Source organism: Galeopterus variegatus, unplaced genomic scaffold (assembly GCF_000696425.1).
Source record: "Galeopterus variegatus unplaced genomic scaffold, G_variegatus-3.0.2 Scaffold73, whole genome shotgun sequence".
In the NCBI taxonomy this organism is placed as follows: Eukaryota; Metazoa; Chordata; class Mammalia; order Dermoptera; family Cynocephalidae; genus Galeopterus; species Galeopterus variegatus.
Window position 1 is genome coordinate 2415 of NW_007726184.1, and position 11158 is coordinate 13572.

An 11158-nucleotide genomic window follows, 5' to 3' on the forward strand; every position below is an offset into this window, starting at 1 on the left:
ATGGAAAGACATCCCATGCTCCTGGATTGGAAGAATCAATATAGTGAAAATGACTATACTACCCAAAGTTATCTACAAATTTAATGCAATCCCCATTAAAATTCCTATGACATTTTTCTCTGACATGGAAAGAACTATACAGTCATTTATCTGGAATAACAAAAGACCACGAATAGCCAAAGCAACGCTGAGCAAAAAAAATAAAGCTGGAGGTATTACTCTACCTGACTTTAAACTATACTACAAAGCTATAATAACCAAAACAGCATGGTATTGGTATAATAACAGAGACTCTGATCAATGGAATAGAATAGAGCACCCTGAAATCAACCCACGCACTTACTGCCATTTGATCTTCGACAAAGGCATTAAGTCTATTCACTGGGGTCGGGACTCCCTCTTCAGCAAAGGGTGCTGGGATAACTGGTTATCCATTTGCAGGAGATTGAAACTAGACCCACATCTCTCACCATTTACTAAAATCAACTCAAAATGGATTAAGGATTTAAATATACACCCTGAAACAATAAAACTTATTAAAGAAAATATAGGAGAAACCCTTCAGCAAATAGGGCTGGGCACAGACTTCATGAATATGACCCCAAAAGCATGGGCAACCAAAGGAAAAATAAACAAATGGGACTATATCAAACTGAAAAGTTTCTGCACAGCAAAAGAAACAATTAACAGAGCTAAAAGACAGCCAACAGAGTGGGAGAAAATATTTGCAAAATACATGTCTGACAAAGGACTAATATCCAGAATATATAAAGAACTCAAACAACTTTACAAGAAAAAAACAAGCAACCCAATTAAAAAATGGGCAAAAGAGCTAAGTAGGCATTTCTCTAAAGAAGATATGCAAATGGCCAACAGTCATATGAAAAAATGCTCAACATCACTCAGCATCCGGGAAATGCAAATCAAAACCACACTGAGATACCATCTCACCCCAGTTAGGATGGCCAAAATCCAAAAGATGCTGAAAGATAAATGCTGGTGTGGTTGCGGAGAAAAAGGAACTCTCTTACATTGTTGGTGGGAATGCATAATGGTGCAACCCCTATGGAAAATGGTTTGGAGGTTCCTCAAACAGTTGCAGATTGATCTACCATATGACCCAGCTATTTCACTGCTGGGAATATATCCAAAGGAATGGAAATCATCAAGTCGAAGGTATACTTGTTTCCCAATGTTCATTGCAGCACTCTTCACAATAGCCAAGAGCTGGAATCAGCCCAAATGTCCATCATCGGATGAGTGGATACGGAAAATGTGGTATATCTACACAATGGAATACTACTCAGCTATAAAAACGAATGAAATACTGCCATTTGCAACAACATGGATGGACCTTGAAAGAATAATATTAAGTGAAACGAGTCAGGCAGAGAAAAAGAAATCCCACATGTTTTCACCTATTGGACGGAGCTAAAGGCGAATGAATCAATTCACACACATACACACACACACACACACACACACACACTCTCTCTCTCTCTCACACACACACAAAAAAACAAACAAACAACAACAAAAAAAACGGGGGGGGAGAGGAAGATATAACAACCACAATTTGTTTTGAAGTTCTTACAACAAGCAAATGGAGGGGACACACTTGGGTGGGAGGGGGGAGAGGGCAGAGGGAGGGAGGTTTCGGTGATGGGACATAATAATCAACTACATTGTATATTGACAAAATAAAAATAATAATAATAATAAAAAAAGAAATGATCGTATGGTCTTTGGCTTTGATTTTATTGATGTGGTGTATCACATTTATTGATTTACATATGTTGAACCAAACTTGCATTGCTGGGATGAATCCCATTTGATCATGGTGTATAATTTTGTATAATACACATATGTTGCTCTATTTCTGTTAGCTAGTATTTTATTGAGGATTTTTGCCTCTATTATTCATCAAGGATATTGGCCTGTAATTTTCTTTTTTTGTTGTATCTTTGTCTGGTTTTGGTATCAGAGTGATGTTTGCCTCATAGAATGGGTTTGGAAAAATGGCCTCTCTTTCAATCTTTTGGAATAGTTTGTAGAGAATTGGTGTCAATTCCTCTTTGAAGGTTTCATAGAATTCTTCAGTGAAGCTGTTCAGTCCTGGGCTTTTCTTTGTTGGGAGACTTCTGATAACAGAGAAGCCTATTGCTGTGGTGAAAAGTGATTCTTCGGTGGATAGATGTAATATGTAGTGAAATGTTTTAGACACATTGAAAGGTTCATAAGAATGTTACTGATATGCTATCCTGTTAAGATTGTACATTCAGTGAATAAAAGTGTTTACCAAACTGAATTTTCTGAAATGTGTGTTTAAATGCACTTTTTAAAATGGTGTTTCTTAGAATTTTATAAACATTATTAGGTAACAGTGTTACTTCATGAAGTAACTACATAGATAAGTGTGCTCACTTGTTCAAAAAGTACTTCCAAACATGATGCTAAAACACTCTGTTGTTAACAGGGTATATTCAGTGAATTGAAGTGTTCACCACACTGTAATGCCTAAAATAAGGGTTTAAATACACTTGTTAAAATGTTTCTTAGAGGGCCGGCCCAGTGGCACACTCTGTAGAGTGCAGCACTTGGGAGCGCGGCGGCACTCCCGCGAGGGTTCGGATCCCATATAGAGACCGGTCCGCTCACTGGCTGAGCGCAGTGCGGGCGTGACACTGAGGGTTGCGATCCCCTTACCGGTCACGAAAAAAGACAAAAAGGAAAAAAAATGTTTCTTAGAATGCTGTATACACTAAGAGGTGAACAATGATATTTCATGAATGGATATCATGCACCTTGAAAACAGTTTTCTGAGAATATGAGTATTACTGACACACTATATTGTAAATGTGATTTCCATGAATGAATGAGTTTACCACACTCTAATTTCTGAATTGTGGGGCTTTAAAACATTTCATAAGTTTTAAATTATTTTTTTTCCAATTTTAAAGTTTTATTTAAGACATTGCATTTTCCATTTAAAATATAGTGTTATAATGTGCAATGTTATTTCCTTTCCTTGTGCATATGCTCCATATTCAAGTATTGAGATGCCCAGTAATTTACTATAGCAGCTCAACTTTGGAACTGCCCTGTAATTTGCTACAAATTTGGGTCTTTCAATGTTTTACTGCATGGAACAATGCTACTTCTATACTTGAGTTGGCTTAATCAGTCTATTCAATGGTGGGCCCTGAGGAAGCATGATCAGAAGAAGGAGCTCCCCCACCAGGGAAGCTACCAGGCACTCCTCCTGGCATGCCTCCTGCACTCTGGTACAGCTTGGTGATGGTAGGGTAGCAGACTTTGTCCAGCTCTTTCTGCTGATGCTCAAATTCTTTCTTCTGTGCAGTCTGATTCTTATCAAGCCAAGTGATGATTTCATTACATATGTCAGTAATCTTCTGTTTTTCCTTATCATTCATCTTCCTTGAAGTTTTTCATCTTCAACACTTGCTTTCATGTTGAACACATAGGATTCAAGTGAATTCTTAGGTGACACCTTGTCTCTCTGCTTCTCATCTTGAGCTTTGTACTTTTCAGCTTCCTGGACCATCCATTCAATGTCTTCATTGCCCAAATGGCCCTTGTCATTAGTAATGGTAATCTTGTTCTCCTTTTCTGTACTCTTATACATAGCAGAGACTTTGAAGATGACACTGGCATCAATATCAAAAGTAACTTCAATCTGAGGAACACCATGTAGTGCAGGAGGTATGCCTGTGAGTTCAAACTCACCAAGCAGGTTGTTATTCTTAGTCATGGCATTCTCACCTTCATAAACCTGAATGAGCATACCAGGCTGATTGTCAAGAGTAGGTTGTGAAGGTCTGGGTCTGCTTGGTAGGAATAGTATTATTCCTACTACTATTAACAATAGTAGTATTATTCCTACTAAGACACCCATACAGGAGTAGGTGGTACCTAGATCAGTGCCAACTTAGGACCCTTAGACATGGCTGCCTGTGTTTAAGCCTGGCCTAACTGGCAAAGAACATACACAAACCCCCAAGCTTCACTTGATGAGGACAGTCATGACTCCACCAGGAGTTTCAATACCAAGGGAAAGAGGGGTGACATCCAAGAGCAGCAAATCTTGAACATTTTCAGATTTGTCTCCAGATAGGTTGGCTGCCTGGACAGCTGTACCATAAGTAACAGCCTCATCAGGTTCATGCTCTTATTCAGCTCTTTTCCAATGAAGAAGCATTGAAGAAGCCTCAGAATCTTGGGAATACAGGTACAACAGCCCACCAGGACAATATCATGGATCTGAGACTTGTCTAGTTTGGCATCCTGAAGGGCTTTCTCTACCGGATCCAGGGTGCCATGGGACAGGTCATCATTCAATTCTTCAGACCAGGCACAGGTAATGGAGAGAATCAATCTCAGTTCTGGCCTGGGTGCTGGAAGAGAGAATATGCTTAGCATGTTCACAAGCAGTACAGAGGCATCAGATGGCTTTCCTGTTCTCACTGATGTCCTTCTTATGCTTGAGCTTGAACTCAGCAATAATGGTCAGTTGACTATTCAGTTGTCAAAGTCTCCACCTAAGTGTGTGTCTCCAGCTATAGATTTGACCTCAATGATTCCACCCTCAATAGTGAGGACTGGCACATCAAAAGTGCCACCTCCTAAGTCAAATGTCAGCACATTTCTTTCAGCTCCAATCTTTTTGTCTAAGCCATAAGCAATTGCAGCAGCAGTTGGCTATCCTAAATACATTGAGACCAGCAATGGTTCCAGCATCTTTGATAGCCTGGTGCTGAGAGTCATTAAAATAAGCTGATACTGTGGCCACAGCGCTGGTAACAGTCTTCCCAAGGCAGGCTTCTGTAATTTCCTTCATCTTTGTCAGTACCATAGATGACACATCCTCTGGATAGAAACTTTTTGTCTCTTCCTTGTATTCTACTTGGACTTTGGGCTACCAGCATCATTCACCACCATGAAGGGCCAGTGCTTCTTATCAGACTGGACAACAGCATTATCAAATCTATGTCCAAATAGACACTTGGCATCAAAAACTGTGCTGGTGGGGTTCATTGCAACTTGGTCATTCACAGCACCACCAATCAATTGTTCGATGTCAGTAAAGGTGACATAGCTTGGGGTGGTTCAGTTCCCCTGATCATTGAAAATTATCTCTACTTTTCCATGCTGGAAGATGCCCACACAGGAGTAGGTGTTGCCAAGATCAGTGCCAACTTAAAACCCTTAGGCATGGCTGCCTGTGTTTAAGCCTGGCTCGGCTGGCAAAGAACACACACAAACCCCGCAAGCTGCCACTCTGTGCAATGAGCTAAATTCATTTATTTTTAATTGACAAATAATAATTGTGTGTATTTATGGGGGGACAATGTGATGTTTTTATATATCTGTACATTGTGGAAAGATTAAGTCAAGCCAATTAATGTATCCATCATCTCACCAGCTTATCATTTTTTTGTGGTGAGGACATTGAGAATCTATTATTAAGCAATTTTGAAACACACAGTATATTATTATTAAGTGTGGTCCTCATGCAGTACAATAGATCACTAAAACTTATTCTTTCAGTTAAATGAAACTTTGTACTCTTTAATCAACATCTATCCTTTTCCCATCTCTCCCATCCCTTGACCCAGACTCTGGTAACCACCCTTCTACTCTCTGTTTCTATTAGATTGCCATTTTTAGATTCCACATATAAGTGAGATCATACATCATTATTTGCGCCATGTTCTGCACTTATATACATGTTGTTGTGAATGACAAAATTTCCTTCTTTTTAAAGGCTATATAGTATTTTATTGTGTATATATAATACATTTTCCTTATCTTTTCATCCATTGATGGACACCTACGTTGCTTCCATATGTTGGCTACTGTGAATAATACAGAAATGAACATGGGAGTGAAAATATCCCTTTGATGTATCTATTTCAATTTGTTTGGATATTCACTTAGATGTGGGATTGCTGGATCATATGGTAATCCTATTTTTAGTTTTTAAGAAATCTTTATACTATTTTTCAAAATGATTGTACAAATTCACATTACCACCAACTGTGTAAAAGAGTTTCCTTTTCTCCACGTTCTTATCAATGCTTATTCATCTTTTTGATAATAGCCGTTCTAACAGGTTTAAGATGATAAATCATAGTGGTTTTAATTTGCATTTTCCTGGTGATTAGAGATGTTGAGAATGTTTTCGTATATGTTTCCATTCTTATCTCTGCTTTTGAGAAACATATCTTCAGATCCTTAGCTCATTTTTTAATTGGGTTATTTGTTTTCTTTTTATTGAGTAAGTTGAGTTCCTTATACATATTAGCTCCTATGAGATGTATGGTTTGCAAATATTTTCTTCCAGTCCATGGGCTGACTCTTCATTCCATTAATTGTTTTCTTTTCTGTGTAGTGCTTTTTAGTTTGATGCAATTATCTTTGTTCATTTTTGCTTTTGTTGCCTGTGCTTTTGAAGTTCTATTCAAGAAATAATTGCCCCAGACTGACGTCATAAAGCTTTTCCCCTATATTTTCTTCTAGTAGCTTTAGTTTCATGTCTTACATTTAAGTCTTTTATCCATTTTTAGCTAAATTTTGTATATAGCATGAGATAAGGGTCCAATTTCATTCTTCTGAGTGTGGATATCTAGTATTCCCTGCACCATGTATTGAAGTGTTGTGTGTTCTTGGCACCTTTCTCAAAAACCATTTGACCATAAATATTTGGGTTTATTTCTGTGTTTTCTATCCTGCTTCATTGGTTTATATGTCTGTTTTTATACAAGTACCATGCCATTCTCATTTCAATAGCTTTATAATATATTTTGAATTCTGGGAGTTTGATGCCTCCAGCTTTGTTTATTTTGCTCAAGAACATTTTAGTGATTCAGAGTCTTTTATGATTCCATACAGATTTTAGAATTGTTTTTTCTATTTCTGTGAACAATGAAATTGGAATCTATTTTTAGTTTTTTTAATCATCACATTTATAAGGTACAATGTAATGTTTGGTTACACGTACACATTGTGCTAGATCAAATCAGGATAATTAGCATATCCATCACCTTAAACATTTATTATTTCTTTGTGGTGAGAACATTCAAAATTCTCTCTTCTAGCTATTTGAAATATACAGCACATTGTTGTTAACTATAGTCACCCTAATGTGTAATAGTATATCAGAACTTATTTTTCTCATATAACTGTAATATTCTACCCATTGCCAAACTTCTCCCTATAACCCCTTCACTCCCCAACCTCTTATAACCACTATTCACCTCTCAGCTTCTATGATACCATTTTTTTTAGGTTCCACTTATAAGCGAGATCATGCAGTATTGGCCTTTCAGTGCCTGGCTTATTTTACTTAGCATAATGTCTTCCACATTCATCCATGTAATCACAAATGACAACGTTTTATTTATTTACTGATGGAAATAGATACATAACTTTTATTGGGTTTTTTTGTTTGTTTGTTTGATATTAATCAGAGTTATGCATGTACATGGTTTAGAGAATCAAATCTTTAAAGCTTTAAGAGCAGCATTCCTGAACCCCCTACACCCTGACTTCTGATTTTCAGAGGCAATTTGGATTTCCTTTGGCAGATTTTTTGCCCTGAAATTTGTCTGTACTTCTCAAACTCATGTGTGTACAACTGTCTTAATTTTTAAATTTTATTGACCTCCTACCATGGAATATAAAAAGGCAGCACCCTTACACAATTCTTCCAGCAACTTTCTCTCCTCCTAACCACCTATTATGGTTCTCTCTTTCCTTAAGTCAATATTTAATATTTCCACTTTCTTAATTTTTATAATTTTTTAATAAACAATAATTGTACATATTTTGGGGGCACAGAGGTAAATTTCAATACATGTGTACAATGTGTGATGATCAAATGAGGGTAATTAGCATATCTATCACTGCAAAAATGTATCATTTGTGATGAGGGCATTTGTGCTCCTGTCTTTGAGCCATTTGAAAATATGATAACCTCCAAACTGGGGGAGGCAAGGACCCATGAGGAGCCTCTGCCTGTAGAAAAGAGGAAAGACAAACCCCTCCCAGGGTCACCCCTTCAAACTGAGGAGCTCCAGTATACCCCAGTGCATACATCAGGATCACATGACACTATCCAGGGTGCTAGCTAGCCTGCCCAGGGACATCCACCCAAGCTAAAGAGTGACAGGGCACTCAGGCACTTCCCACAAGAACTTGAGAGCTTGCCCACATCCTTGAAGAACCAACACAGTGTCAGTAATCTCAGGAAGGAATCACTAAGTGCCCCAGGGCCTAGGCCACAGTGGCACTCACACACTACTCCAGCATTGAATACAACCAAAGTAACCACTTGAAGTCCACACTACTGCATCTACCCAGAACCAATAACAAAACATCCTACTCAACAGTTGTTTTAGTCCATTTTGTGTTGCTATAACAGAAATACCTGAGACTGGGCAATTTATAAGGAAAAGAGGTTTATTTGGCTTATGATTCTGGGACAGCTGCATCTGGCACGGGCCTCAGGATGCTTCTACTCATGGCCAAAAGTGGCAGACAGCCAGCCAGTGGGTACAAGCAGATCACATGGTGAGCAGAAGCAAGACAGAGAAAGCAAGGGAGAGAGAGGAGGTGCCAGGGTCTTTTTAAGCAATGAGCTCTCGTGGGAACTAATAGAGCGAGAACTCACTCATTAATCCCTCCTCCCCCAGGGAGAGCATTAATCCATTCATGAGGGATCCGCCCCCATGACTCAATCAGTTTCCAACAGTGCCACATTGGAGATCAAATTTCCACATGAGTTTTGGAGGGGACAACACATCCAAACTCCATCAACAGTCAATAGAAAAACATCCGCAGGAGGAAAACCCTCTCCTCAAAGCCCACTCAGGAGTAACAGAAGAAGCAACTGTTCTACCAGATGACCAGACATCAAGGTAGCGATAACAAAAATACAAAAACAAAAAAAAGAAAGAATAGAAAAAAAAACGTGATGCCACCAAAAGAATACAGTAATTCTCATGGACCAGACCCCATAGAGCAGGAAACTGTTGAAATGACTGAAAAGATATTCCAGGCAACAATCTTAAGGAAACTCAGTGAGATATGAGAAGACTCAGCTAGACAACATAATGAAATGAGGGGGGGGGAACCCCAGTATATGAAGGAAGAAATTTACAAAGAAGTTAATGCCTTCAAAAAGTCTGTAGCAGAACTCCTGGAATGGAAGGATTAATTCAATGAAATAAAAATATAAACAAAAGCTTAAGCAGCAAATTAGAGTAAGCAAAAGAAAGAATGATCTTGAAGACAGTCTTTTTGAAATAACTCAGGCAGTCCAAAAAAAAAAAAAGGCCAAATAATTTATTAAAATGAAGAAAATCTAGTACAGTTAGCACATAAACATCTGAATCATGGGTGTACCAGAAGGGAAAGATAAAGGAAAGGTCATTGAAAACCAATGGAAACTTCCCAGGTATAGGATGAGACATGGACCTTTATACCCAAGAGGCCCAAAGTTCCCCAATCAGAGTCAATCCAAAAATGTCCTCCCCAAGACACATTATAGGCAAACTGGCAAAGATCAAAGAAAGGAAAAGAGAAAATCTTAAAAAGAGCAAGAGAAAGGCATTAAATCACATATAGGGTGTCCCCATCAGACTAACACCAGACTTCTCAAAAGAAACTCTACAGGCCAGAAAAAATGGGATAATATTTCCAAAATACTAAAAGAAAAAACTATAACCAGAATATTATAAACAGCAAGGCTAACCTTCAGAAATGAGGGAGAAATAATGTGTTTCCCAGACAAACAAAAACCACAATAGTTCACCACCACACGACAAGCCCTACAAGAAATCTTCAAGGAACGCCTGCATCTGGAATCCAAAAAACAATCATCACTACTATGAATACACAAGAAAGAACAAAACTCACTGGTAAAACAAAAATGCAAATGAGAAAGAGAAAGAAACTATATCTTACCACCCCAAAAAACCACAAAACAATGAAAACAAACAATAAAATGGAAAGAAAGGAACAACAGATATTTAAAACATCCAAACAAAAATCATGAACTGCCAGGAGTAAGACAATATGTTTTAATAGCCACCCTAGTTGTAAATGGGTTAAACTCCCCACTAAAAAGACACAGACTGGCTGATTGGATTAAATAGCTAGACCCAACAATATGCTGTGAACAAGACACTCACCTTACCTATAGAGACACACACAGACTATTAGTGAAAGGATGGAAAAAGATATACCACACAAATGAAACCAAAAATGAGCAGGAGTAACTACTCTTATACTGGATAAAATAGACTTTAAACCAAAAACCATAAATAGAGACAACAAATGTCATTATACAACAACAAAGGGCTCTATCCAGGAAGAAGACATAACAATCACAAATATATATGCACCCAACACAGGAGCACATACATAAAGCAAACATTATTAGGCCTAAAGAAAGAGACCCAAATACAATAATAGTTGGAGACCTCACACCCCTCTCTCAGCATTGGATAGATCATCTAGGCAACAAATCAACAGGGAGGCACAGGATTCAAACTACACTTTAGACCAATTGAACTTGGCAGATATCTACAGAACTTTTCATCCATCAACTACAGAATATACATTCTTCTCATCAGCATGTGGAATATTCTCCAGCATAGACTATGTGTTAGGTGACATATCAAGTCTCAACAAATTTTTAAAAATTGAAACCATTTCAAGTATCTTTTCAGACAACAACAGATTAAAACTAGAAATCAATAACAAGTGAAACTCTGGAAACTATACAAATACATGAAAACTAAACAATATGCTCCTGAATAACCAAGAAGAAATTAAACAGGAAATCAAAAAATTTATTGAAATTAATGATAATAGAGACAAATCATACCAAAACTTTTGGGATAACACACAAGCAGTGCCAAGTGGGAAGTTTATTGCAATAGATACTTGCATCAAAAGAATAGAAAGATTTCAAATAAACAACTTAATGCTACACCTCAAAGAACTAGAAAAACAAGAATAATCCAATCCCAAAATAAGTAGATGGAAAGAAATAATCAAGAACAGAACAGAATTAAAGGAAATAGAGACCCAAAAAATGATACAAAAGATCTATGAAACAAAAAGTTGCTTT

At 37.6% G+C, this 11158-nt stretch overlaps 1 pseudogene; it reads right to left on the bottom strand.

The window, feature by feature from the left end:
- Window positions 1-3185: 3185 nt before the first annotated feature.
- Window positions 3186-7025, bottom strand: LOC103594982 (annotated as a pseudogene).
- Window positions 7026-11158: the final 4133 nt, after the last annotated feature.